Genomic DNA, 10,497 nt, shown 5'->3' with positions numbered 1-10,497 from the left:
CTGGAGAGCGGTCTGGAGTCCATGTCTTTGGTACTTCAGCCACCATTTGCTGAGGGAGACCTCATTGCTCTCTACAGCTACCTGAAAGGAAGGTGTGGGGGGCTGGGGTCAGCGTCTTCTCACAGGTAACCAGTGACAGGACTAGAGGGAATGGCCTCAAGTTGCGCCAGGGGAGGTTCAGGTTGGAAATGAGGAGACATTTCTTCTCAGAAAGAGCAGTCAGGCACTGGGACGGGTTGCCCAGGGAGGTGGTGGAGTCACCGTCCCTGGGGGAGTTCAAGGAAAGGTTGGACGTGGTGCTTAGGGACATGGTTTAGTGGTGACACTGGTGGTAGAGGGATGGTTGGACCAGGTGATCTTGGAGGTCTCATTCAGCCCTAATGACTCTGTGATTCTATCTGCTGTTCCCTGCAGGAGGCTTGCGGTGCTGGGGAGAGACTGAAGCAGGGCATCAACGTGCCAAGGGGCAGAAAATGGGGAAAAGCACAGAAAGTGAGGTAGGAAGCTTCCACCTGTAGCTTCTACACTCCCTTCTCACCCCTAGGAAGAAATACAAGAATTTCCCCCTCTTCCCCCGTCACCCCACGCTTGTGGAGCAGCCCGAACTGCATCTTTAAATTCCAGAGATAGCAGAGTGACTCCCCGCCTGTGCTAAACACTCCCCTGCCCCTGGATGGGAGACCACACAGCAGCATTGCCGCAACGAAGGCTGACTGGGCTGCTACCTGCAGCTGATAGCTGGATGGTGGGACAGGATGCACCTTGGCCACCTCACCAGAGGTATGCAACATCCGATGACTCCTCTTTCCTCAGGCCTGGTGGTTGCTGAGGTCAGGACACGAGGCCGGTCCGTGTGGAGAGGCCCTCCTAACCCACACCATGCCAGCCAGGGACCCACCAGTTTCTGTCAGCAGGGATGTGCCTGCTTTTGGAGGGGTTGGGTTTCTTAAGTGCCTGGAACACGTACAGCAGGATTCATTTGATCCCCAAACACCTACTTTGCAAAGAGGAAAAATATGTTTACGCGAAGCGTGCCAAGGAGCAGCATCTTTTCAAGCCTCAACACCTCCTGGTGTTTTCTGCTTCTTTGTTCCTATTACTCCAGGAAAAAAATCCTATAACCTATTCTTTCTCTCGTTGACTGATGCTCACAACTACGCTGGCATTTTCACAGATCTACAGTGACTCCAAGGTCTCTTCCCTGCTAATTTACAGCTAATGATGGTTTACAAATAATGAAGGTTATTTTTGCCCCATATGAAATACTTTGTCAGTGCTTTTCTGTCTGCTCAGTTTGCTTCCCGAGGTCCTTCTGAAACACGCAGTAATCTGTCTGTCCTGATCGATTTTGTGCTCTGCAGCTGCAGGTGGAACCAGTTCATACAAGCACGCTTCTCTTAGGTGAGGCAGCTGATACCAAACCCTACCCCAGCGTTTCCAGCTTCTTTACAGCAAAGATTTACCTGCTATCTTCTGTCACTAGCTTAAATGCTGCTCTCTAAAAGTTGCTATGATGATAGCTATGGCCACGACTTCTTACCTACATTAACGATATAAATAGCAATAACTCGCCTAACTAATCTCAGCCTCTGGAAGCCAGTAGAATTTTTTTCTATTGATTGTAATGGGTCAAGTCCTACACAGTGTTTCCTGACCCCTTGCCCTACTTATTCTCCATTTCTGTTTCACATACGCGTCTAACTGTTCAGCTGGCTGCGCTTTGTTTTTCTCCCTGTTGAAGCAAAACCCTGATAAGGAGGTCCCAGGGGTCTTCAGCTTGTCATCGCATCCCTTTGTGGACCGAATGTGTGCAGAACGCTTTAGGAAGAAGCAAAAGCTAAATATAGACCAGTTTAAAGCCTACCCATTAAGGGCATGCCTACATGACACGAATGCAACTTGCTTGGGTACCAGGAGCAGTGTAGTCATGGAGCTAAGTATAACCGAAACAGAGGAACTGGCTCGCAAATTGTTCACCCGCTCACACATCCTGTCTCTCCGTGCCAAGTATCAGAGGCTTGGAGGAAGATATAAAAGCTCATAATAGCCAGTTAAATGCTAATTTGCCCATAGGGTAACTTTCTTCCTGATTCAGCTCTTTAGCAGACGGGTTATGGCCTGAAGCATGTAACACTTAAGCTTTTCTGTCTTAACCAAGTGTTACTGCAGATGTGCTTTTTATACACAGAAACTGATAATACAAGTGATAATAGAATTAAAAGTACAGGAAATAATCTCTTGTAAAAGTGGCACGTTACACCTAGCCTCAGCTGCCCCTGCAGTTTTTCATGGACAGTGAGGACTTGGACCTTTATTCTAGAAAGACAAAACATTATTTTGCATTAATAAAGCCTGTTTTTTTATGGCAGTAATATCGCTGCCCACCTTTTCCTTTCTGTGCTATAAATTACTTCATCTGCCGCTACATCATCTGCTTATCCAGCAAGGAAATCGTCAGCTAATGAAGCAAAGATGAGAGTATTTATTACTTGATTGGGCCGATCGCAATTTTGGGGAGATAAGCAGAGCAGATTGTGTTAAGGATGCATAAAAACTGCCCCTTACTTTCACCAAAATACCAAGATTTAGTGCCACAGGGTCCCAACCTTACATTACAGGGACCATTGGTTCTGGTGTGTTGGTCCAGAGGGAGAGGGTTGCCCTTTTTACGTCCAGACAAAACAAAAGCTACTACACTGAAATTAGTGAAATTTCTCTGGGGGACAAACCAAAGCATATTCCAGCCTAGAGAACGATCACACACAACTACCCAAAGGATAGTTGGCAATTTAAAGGCCAGGACAGCTTCACACTTTTACCAGCTCCATGTAGAGCTGAGTTTTTTTCCCGACTGTTGTCTCAGTGTGGCTAACTTGGAGGTTGGAAGATGACTTAGGGCCTGATGCTTCATGGTGCCGGGTTACATCAGGAGGTAAAGCATGAAATACCCCATCAGACCTTGTACCCTCCTGGATCAGTCCCAGCTGATGAAACTTGAGTTCCTAAATGCTGTCTTCTCTGTTCTGCCAAGGGTCCGAAGAGTTAAAGCTATTAACTGCCTTCAGAATAAAATGCATTAGGAATAAATATGCTTTAGGATAAACCTATTAAATGGATAAAAATGCCATTACCAGTGGTGAAATATGATTGTGTGACCTTTTAAATAAATAAGCCTGCTATGCACCAAATTATGTCAGATAATAAGCTTTATACATGATAAAGTCATGCAGTCGTTCTCAATCTTCAGGCTTTCAATGAGATATTGCTAGCCATAAAGGGCTTCTGAAATGTTACAGTAAAGAAAATTGCTTCCAGCTATAAAAAATTTAACCATTAAAACAAATGTAGTTTCTCATAAAATTCTATGCGAGGCATTGGCAGCTAGAGGGAAATTTTGCTAGAAACAAACCGTAGGTATCCAAACTATTTTGGAAATAGACAACCCTTCGTAAAATAACTCAGATTCCGGGTAAATCTGGAAAAGCTCTATTGAAAGGGAAAGGGTTATAATCCCATAACACCAGTGTCAGATCGAAATTGTGTTCCTATGGTCGTAGAAATATGCTTGTGGGATACCTCTGGATACAAATGTTGCTATGGATCCAAGCTAACCTACACCGGTAATTTTGGTGCTAGAACAAACAGAGGAAATGCTGAGCTCTGTGGCTGCCTTGCATCTTGGGGCTGTCTGTGTTATGCCTCAGCAGCTTGCCCAGATCGCTCCTGACGCAGCGAGGCTGGAAACGGAGCTGGATACGATCAGCCTGGTGAGTAGTCGGACGTGTTTCATCAGAGTCAGCCACCAGCTTCACGTGGGGCAGAACTGGCTCTCTGCTGAAAGTCAGAGGAAGTGTTTCCTGGCCTAAACCATTACAACAAAAAAGAATGAATGAAGCAAATTCTCTCTTTCATTCCAGTGACGATGAGCAAAAACCTCCTGGTGAGGCACGTACAGTTTTAATCAAATCATCAGGGTCGCTTCATCTATTGTTACACGGACATGAGTGAACGCCTGTAATTCCCAGCTGGGGTTTAAAAGACAACTCCAAGGACTGAAAACTTGGAATTCCCCGCCACAATCAGTTCTCATCTCCAAAGGCAATGTTGAATAACACATCAGGTGGTAACAGAAGGAAGCATTCCCAGTTTGTTTTGTTTTGTTTTCTGAGCTGGGAGAATGTAAACACTTTTTCTGAGGATAGAAAGAATCTCGTTCACCTCCAGTGAGAAACACTGGCAGTTTTTCACCAACACCCTATCCAGACACAGCCAATACGTCTGTCCGGGCAGGAGCTCGGCTGCATCCCGAAGTGCCTCCAGACTCTTGCCATCTCGTTTTATCGCGGCTCCTCAAAAACAGTCAATTGTAAGCATAAATCCTGCAGGGCCGGCACGTGATCGGCGGCGGAGTTACAGCTGCTCGTTATATAATCCCTCCAAACCATTGATGCAGCACTTCTCAGCGAGCAATCGCCTTGCTCTGAGTCATCTGGAAAGTCTCTGGCTCCGTGAGCTTCCAGGAGCAGACCCATCCCAACAGGCTGTATTTCCACTTCCCATTTCAGATTACAGGAGGCGCCCTCTGTGTCATCCCGCACACGGACACGGCCCGTGCTGGACGCCCCGTGGGAGTTGCCGGCAAGCGCTGGGGCTTGAGGCTCGCCGCTGGTGACTCGCCTGCAGGCACGGAGCAGCACAACCCAGGGCATCCGCGGGGCCGGGAGATCCTCACCCTGCTGCTGTCAGACCTCTGGTGTGACCTGCCGCTGGGAGGACGGATGCCATCATGCACCGTGTCCCCGCTACCGTCACCAGCATGGGGGCTCGGTTAGCTCGCTCACTCTTCTTTTGTTCCTTCGAGGCAAAGCCAAGTCGTAATCCGGCCACGGGTCGCGGATCTCAGCAGGGTGCAGAACACGGGGTCTGCCTTTGGATGAGATCTCCTGCTAGCTTAGGGGATCTCCGAGGTGATGCCTGACGGACAGATACAGCTATCTGCGCTACCAACAAAGCTGAGGAGCTCATTTTTCACAAAACCGACTGATCACAACTTTGGCAATCTCACTCGTACTGAACACCACGACCAAAAAAAAAAAAAAAAAATGAACTGAGTCAGCAGCAAGCACGGCTGTAATAAAACCGGGAGAAACAAGACTGGTTGGGTTAGGCTGGCTGATAGGTGCCAAGAGAGCTAGGCTGGGGTTACCCCTTCAAGGGGCAAAGGGGGGAAAGATGGAAAGTAACCCCTCTCCTGATCCTCCTTCCCCCGCATACAATGCAATTTCTTCAACCTTTACTGTCATCACAAAGTTCCTACAAAAGGATCATACCAGGCAACATTTAAACTGTAATAAAATTGCTATGATTTTAGGACAAAATTTGCGAAAACATCAAGTTTCAGTGTTCAATATGGTTTGGATAACATTCCAGTTCTCTCATTCATTTCGGCTCAGTCATAACTGGGCTAAAATAAAAATTCAGGCTCAAAGCAAAACTCTTATTTCCTCATTTTAAAATGATTTTTTCTTAAAGTAAATTAAGAGTGTTTCCTGAATTGCACCTACTACAAGGCAAGGCTGTTTAATAGAGTGGTATTTAAAAGTTTTCAGCCCTAAGTGTAAGGGACCATCGACGGAGAAAATAGAAGTCCTCTATTCCCTATATTTCACATAGTTTTATGATACTTGCATTTTTATTAAACCAGCCAATGAAAATAGTAACCATAGCCAAGTTTTCATTTAGTTTCAGGAATCCGAACAGTGATTCAGTTGTTCACAGTGGGTTGTTTTATTTCATCCCTTTTTTCTTTCTCAGCAACAAAAGTATCATAAAGCTAAGAACTGGGTTTCCAGTGTAACCCGTCACAGTAATTAATTTTTTTTGTTTGTTTCCTATGGGTAAAGTGTAACCACTGCCTGAAAATTGCTGTTTGGGTACAACTGGGTACAAAACCCAACCATCAAGTGTAATCTAAAATATGTATTGTTCATAAAGGGCAGCTAGCATCTTCCCAGTGCAAGTCATTGGCCGTAACGTGAAGAACTTGGTATCTCGTTATCAGTTCGTGCCTTTTTTTTTTTGTTGTCATCTCTTTCTATTAAGAATGGACAGTCAGGCGCCTACCAGAAATAAAATCACCTACATTAAGATTGGGAACTAGCCCCTCCAGAATAAATAGAATCAATTGATTCATATAACTTGAATAAATAATGAATGTATATATGTAAAAAAAACAAGAAAGTTTCATTTATTTCCAGCTCTTTTCCTAAATCTATAAATATTAACTGGTTTATCTCTGTCCTTAGTTCTTACTGTGCAACCAAACCTCGTGTCTTCTCTCACAAGATCGTAAGCAGATGTTCTCCATCGACAACTGTAGCAATAACTTGTAAACAAAGTGAAAATAAGATGGTCTTTTCTGTTTTACTTAAAAGCTTTCCTGTGACTTTGTTTAACCACACGCTGACAGGACTGCTATGCAAATAGTTGCAAACAACATAGCAACTTGTAAGGCACCGCTTTTATGTGTGGCTCTGAATGAGCTGAAAACACCGAGCACCGAACTCATCTCCTCTTCGGTGGGTTTGTGGAGGTTGTCTCACCCCCTACCCGAACTCGTCTGACTAATAATGAACCCCACGGAGGAGACGGGGGGGTTGTTACGGCGGATGAGTTGAACGGCCGTGATTCTCACACGAGGAAAGGGTTCGGATAATTGCTTGTTAGTCACCGGAAAGCAATGCTGGAAGAAAAATGCATGAATAAATGAATGAGTGAACGCCGGAGTAATAAGCTACTTCCTACACTTGGCGCGTGAGCTCTCGGGGATGGCGACTCATTTTCATTACACGCACAAGGGCTGCAGACGGACACCGCAGACACACCGAGCTGCTTCGGTGCTGGGGGAGCCGGGGTCCGGCACGATCTGCTGCTGCTTCGGCCCGCTGGGTGCCCCCCAGCAGGGCCACGGCCATTCCCTGAGTGGTGGAGAGTTGACAGAATGGGATTAAACGGCATCTTCATTACACGAGAGCCTTTAATTATACATATTATCATCGAATATCACTCGATACCGAAGAAAAGAACATTCTTTCAAATCTCAGGCGGTGACAAGGGGCCCAGAGGGACTGGGTGCCTGTCCTGGCTTTGCCAGAGGCCTCTCCTGGCACATTAGCTCAGAGCCACCGAATTAAAGGTTGCATAAGCAGCGCAGCCCGAGCACTTCCTAACTTTAGGGAGCGAGGCTTCGCAACCCGCATGTAATTACTAAATTGGGGCTGATTCAGAAGCTTGACACATGCAGATAAGAGCAGCCCACGGGCTCTCCATCCTTCCACACAGCCGCACGTTGCAGGCAATTACTTGAGGAGGATTGGATCAACACGTTGGTTATTTGCTCAGAGCCCCGGAACAGCGACCAGTTGGGCTCCAGTTGGACACGTGGCTGAAGCAGTGCTTCCAGCACCCCAGGTATTTTGGCTTGATAGTCTCAGAACCAGACCTGTACGTGCTACAAAGAGCTGTTCAAGGGCTAAAAGGTGGTTTTGCCATTTGGAGAGTGAGTAGATAAACGAGTGGGAATCGGGCTTAATTTTTAGTCCCGCTTTTTGATTCGTTAGCAGCCAGGGCTGTTCGCGTGTAGTCACCTTTCTCACTGGGCTAAGGCTGCTGCACAACCGCCGCCTTTCAAGGACAGAGATGACAGCCCGCCCAGATACTACAGCCCTCCACTGCTTCACGTTGAGACCCCCACAAAACCACCGATGCACCACGCTGCTCGCTGCCAGCAGCCCGAGCCCCGCGAGGTACCGCTGCCGGCCGGGTCTTACGGCACACACAGCTGTGTTACACAAAGACTCCTGCGCTCCCGAGACAATGTAAGGAAACAATCCCACTCGCTGGTGATCAGCACCATCTGCCCTTTCCAACTCCGCTAGTGTTGCCAAGTGATGAGCCGCATGGAAAGGAGCCTACTATTTGCTTATGTAGAGAGCGCGCTGAATTACACAACCTGCTCTTACGCAGCCCACCCTTAAGAGGACGGAATTACTTTTGATGGGTTTGGGGAAAACTGTCAGATCCTCACCTTCTACCAAATGCTAGGCAATTAGTTCATCTAGGTGGCTACACAAAAGTGAAATCCACAGCCTCGTAAAGGCTGACAAGCGTTTTCTACAGCACCTGACATCAGGCTGAAACGGGCTGTTTAACTGTGGTGCTCATTTGGTCCTGTCTAGAAACCAGACAGCTCATTTAATTACACCTGAAACAGTGTCTGCTCGGAGCGAGAAATAAGCGGGCCTGCAAGCAGAGTGAAGTAGACGGCTTGAAAACGACTTACTGAATTCCTTTGTGTCTCATAAATTTCAGCAGTGAAATTCCTGGTGCCTCCTCATCCCCTGCTGCCCCCAGGTGCAGCTCGCTGCCCGCGTTTCACGCAGACTCGAGTGTAAGGAGGGCTGAACTCAAGGAACCGCCTCTCCCTGGGACAACTGCTAGGTCTCACTTGACCGATTTTCACCAGACTCGTAAGGAACACAGATTTGCAGTCTCTGTTGAACTTGCACAACAGGTTCAAAACTCATCAGTTATGAAAGGCGGGTATCACATAACCCCTCTAAGCCTGGTTTCCCTAGCTGACAACCCCCCCCAAAAAAAATTGTCCTCAGTGTTCTGTGTTTACTACAGTTTTTAGTAGAGAGGTTCATTTGCCTTTTGTCTTCACACAAAAACTGCGCTGCAATTCCCCCTCCTTCCAACCCCAAGCACCAAGTCAAACAGAGCATAAGAAACATCCGAGGTGAGGAGATGCTAGGGCAATCTGATCTCCTGGAGACCCAAGATGAGCTGTACGGACTTTGAGCTTCCCTTGAAAATAATACCCTCCGCTTCAAGTTACTTCGCCTGCCTGGTACATACCATGCCCTCTCACATGCATCTTCATCAGCGGACTTTAACGAACCCTTTGAAGGGGACAGTATTTTCCGCCCTTTTTTAGAGTTCAAAATGCTACAGGAATGTGAGGGGAAACCTCACGCAAGGTTAACTGAGGAGGATTCTCCCCCCACCACGCACACCAGCAGCTTCAAACCCTGGCAAGTGACACAGCACGAGTGCTGGCAGCCCGGTCGTCTGGTACCGCCTGCCCCGGATCACCAGCAAGGGTTGTGAACAGCCCAATAAGCGCGAGCAAAGTATCATTGGATTCCAAGCTGTTACCTTAAAAAAACGAATGGACACGTTGGTCTTGCAGCACTAAAGCCCTTAAACGTTAAAAAGCAGGGAAGCACCAGCTCCCCTCCATGTTCAAGGGAGGCCTCATTCACTGAATTTGCTCCTAGGTCCTCCCTCACAAAAAAGGTTAAAAAAACCATCGCCCTTCTTTCAAGGAGCAGATGGCACCTTTTAACATAGCCACAGAAGAATCCTTTGAATATTTTTCTTGTTTGAGCCAAACAAAATGTAGCGTGAAAGAAAGGATTGCTCTCTTGAGCTCTTCTTCCTGACTAGAAGAACACACTGCCAAGCCTCTTCTTCAGATTACACTCCTTCTGAAAAACAGATCAATCAGAGCAAATGAGTTGGGTTCTTCAGTTTCTCAGTTGAAATGTTGGACACGTCAGTCCCAAAACTACTGATTTATTTTTTTTAAATCCCTTCCACACAACCCAAGCTGAAGGTCTGGGAAAATACAAGCTAGTTCTTAGGCCTTCTAACAATCCCTTCTCTCAGTGTGCATGTACGAGTCGACTTTGTGCTAAAAGGTCACACTAAGTTCTCAAAACGCAGCCCGTAACACATTAATCTGTAGCAGTCTGTCATCCAAATGTGATCGTTTCAACACCTGAGCATGCTGAGTAAATCAAAATGCTGCTCTTCAACACCACAGAAGTGTTCTCTGGTATCAAAAGGCAGATCTAAGATACTGTCTCCAATACAAAATGAATGGCCTGGAATACCGTACAAACTACGTAACACCTACACTCCAGTAAATATTAAAATACTGCACACCTCAGCGAACAGAGCAAGCTGCACCTTTCCATCCTGTGCTTAGTTGGTTTAGCCTATGCTTGCTGATATACGGGCTCAAGAGCTGCTTTCACGCTGAAGATGTACAAAAAAAGAGAACTAGTATAATAAAATTGTCATTAGTATTTAATCACCTGTAAAAAATAAACTAGCACTTTCAGTTTACATCTCATTGCACAAGATCAAAGCAGGCCTTCGGTCTAAACACAGGAAAAGTGACTCCCACCTACGGACAGTGAAGAAATATACTCGCATCAGCAAAAAAAGAACGTGGACTAGCCATGGAGCATTCAATTTGCACTGCACAGCCTTATCCAAAGTGAAACCCACCGCAAGGCTTCCAGGCTCGGGGTCTAGAATTTTCACAAATACCAAATGACATTTTCAAAACGCTTTCAAAATATGGAAACAACTGAACCGGAGAGCGCTACACTTCTCCGCGTAAGACAAGAAGCAGCAGAAGCACTG

The sequence above is a fragment of the Cygnus atratus genome, chromosome 2, assembly GCF_013377495.2.
Source record: "Cygnus atratus isolate AKBS03 ecotype Queensland, Australia chromosome 2, CAtr_DNAZoo_HiC_assembly, whole genome shotgun sequence".
Lineage (NCBI taxonomy): Eukaryota > Metazoa > Chordata > Aves > Anseriformes > Anatidae > Cygnus > Cygnus atratus.
Note: the sequence above shows the minus strand (reverse complement) of the source record.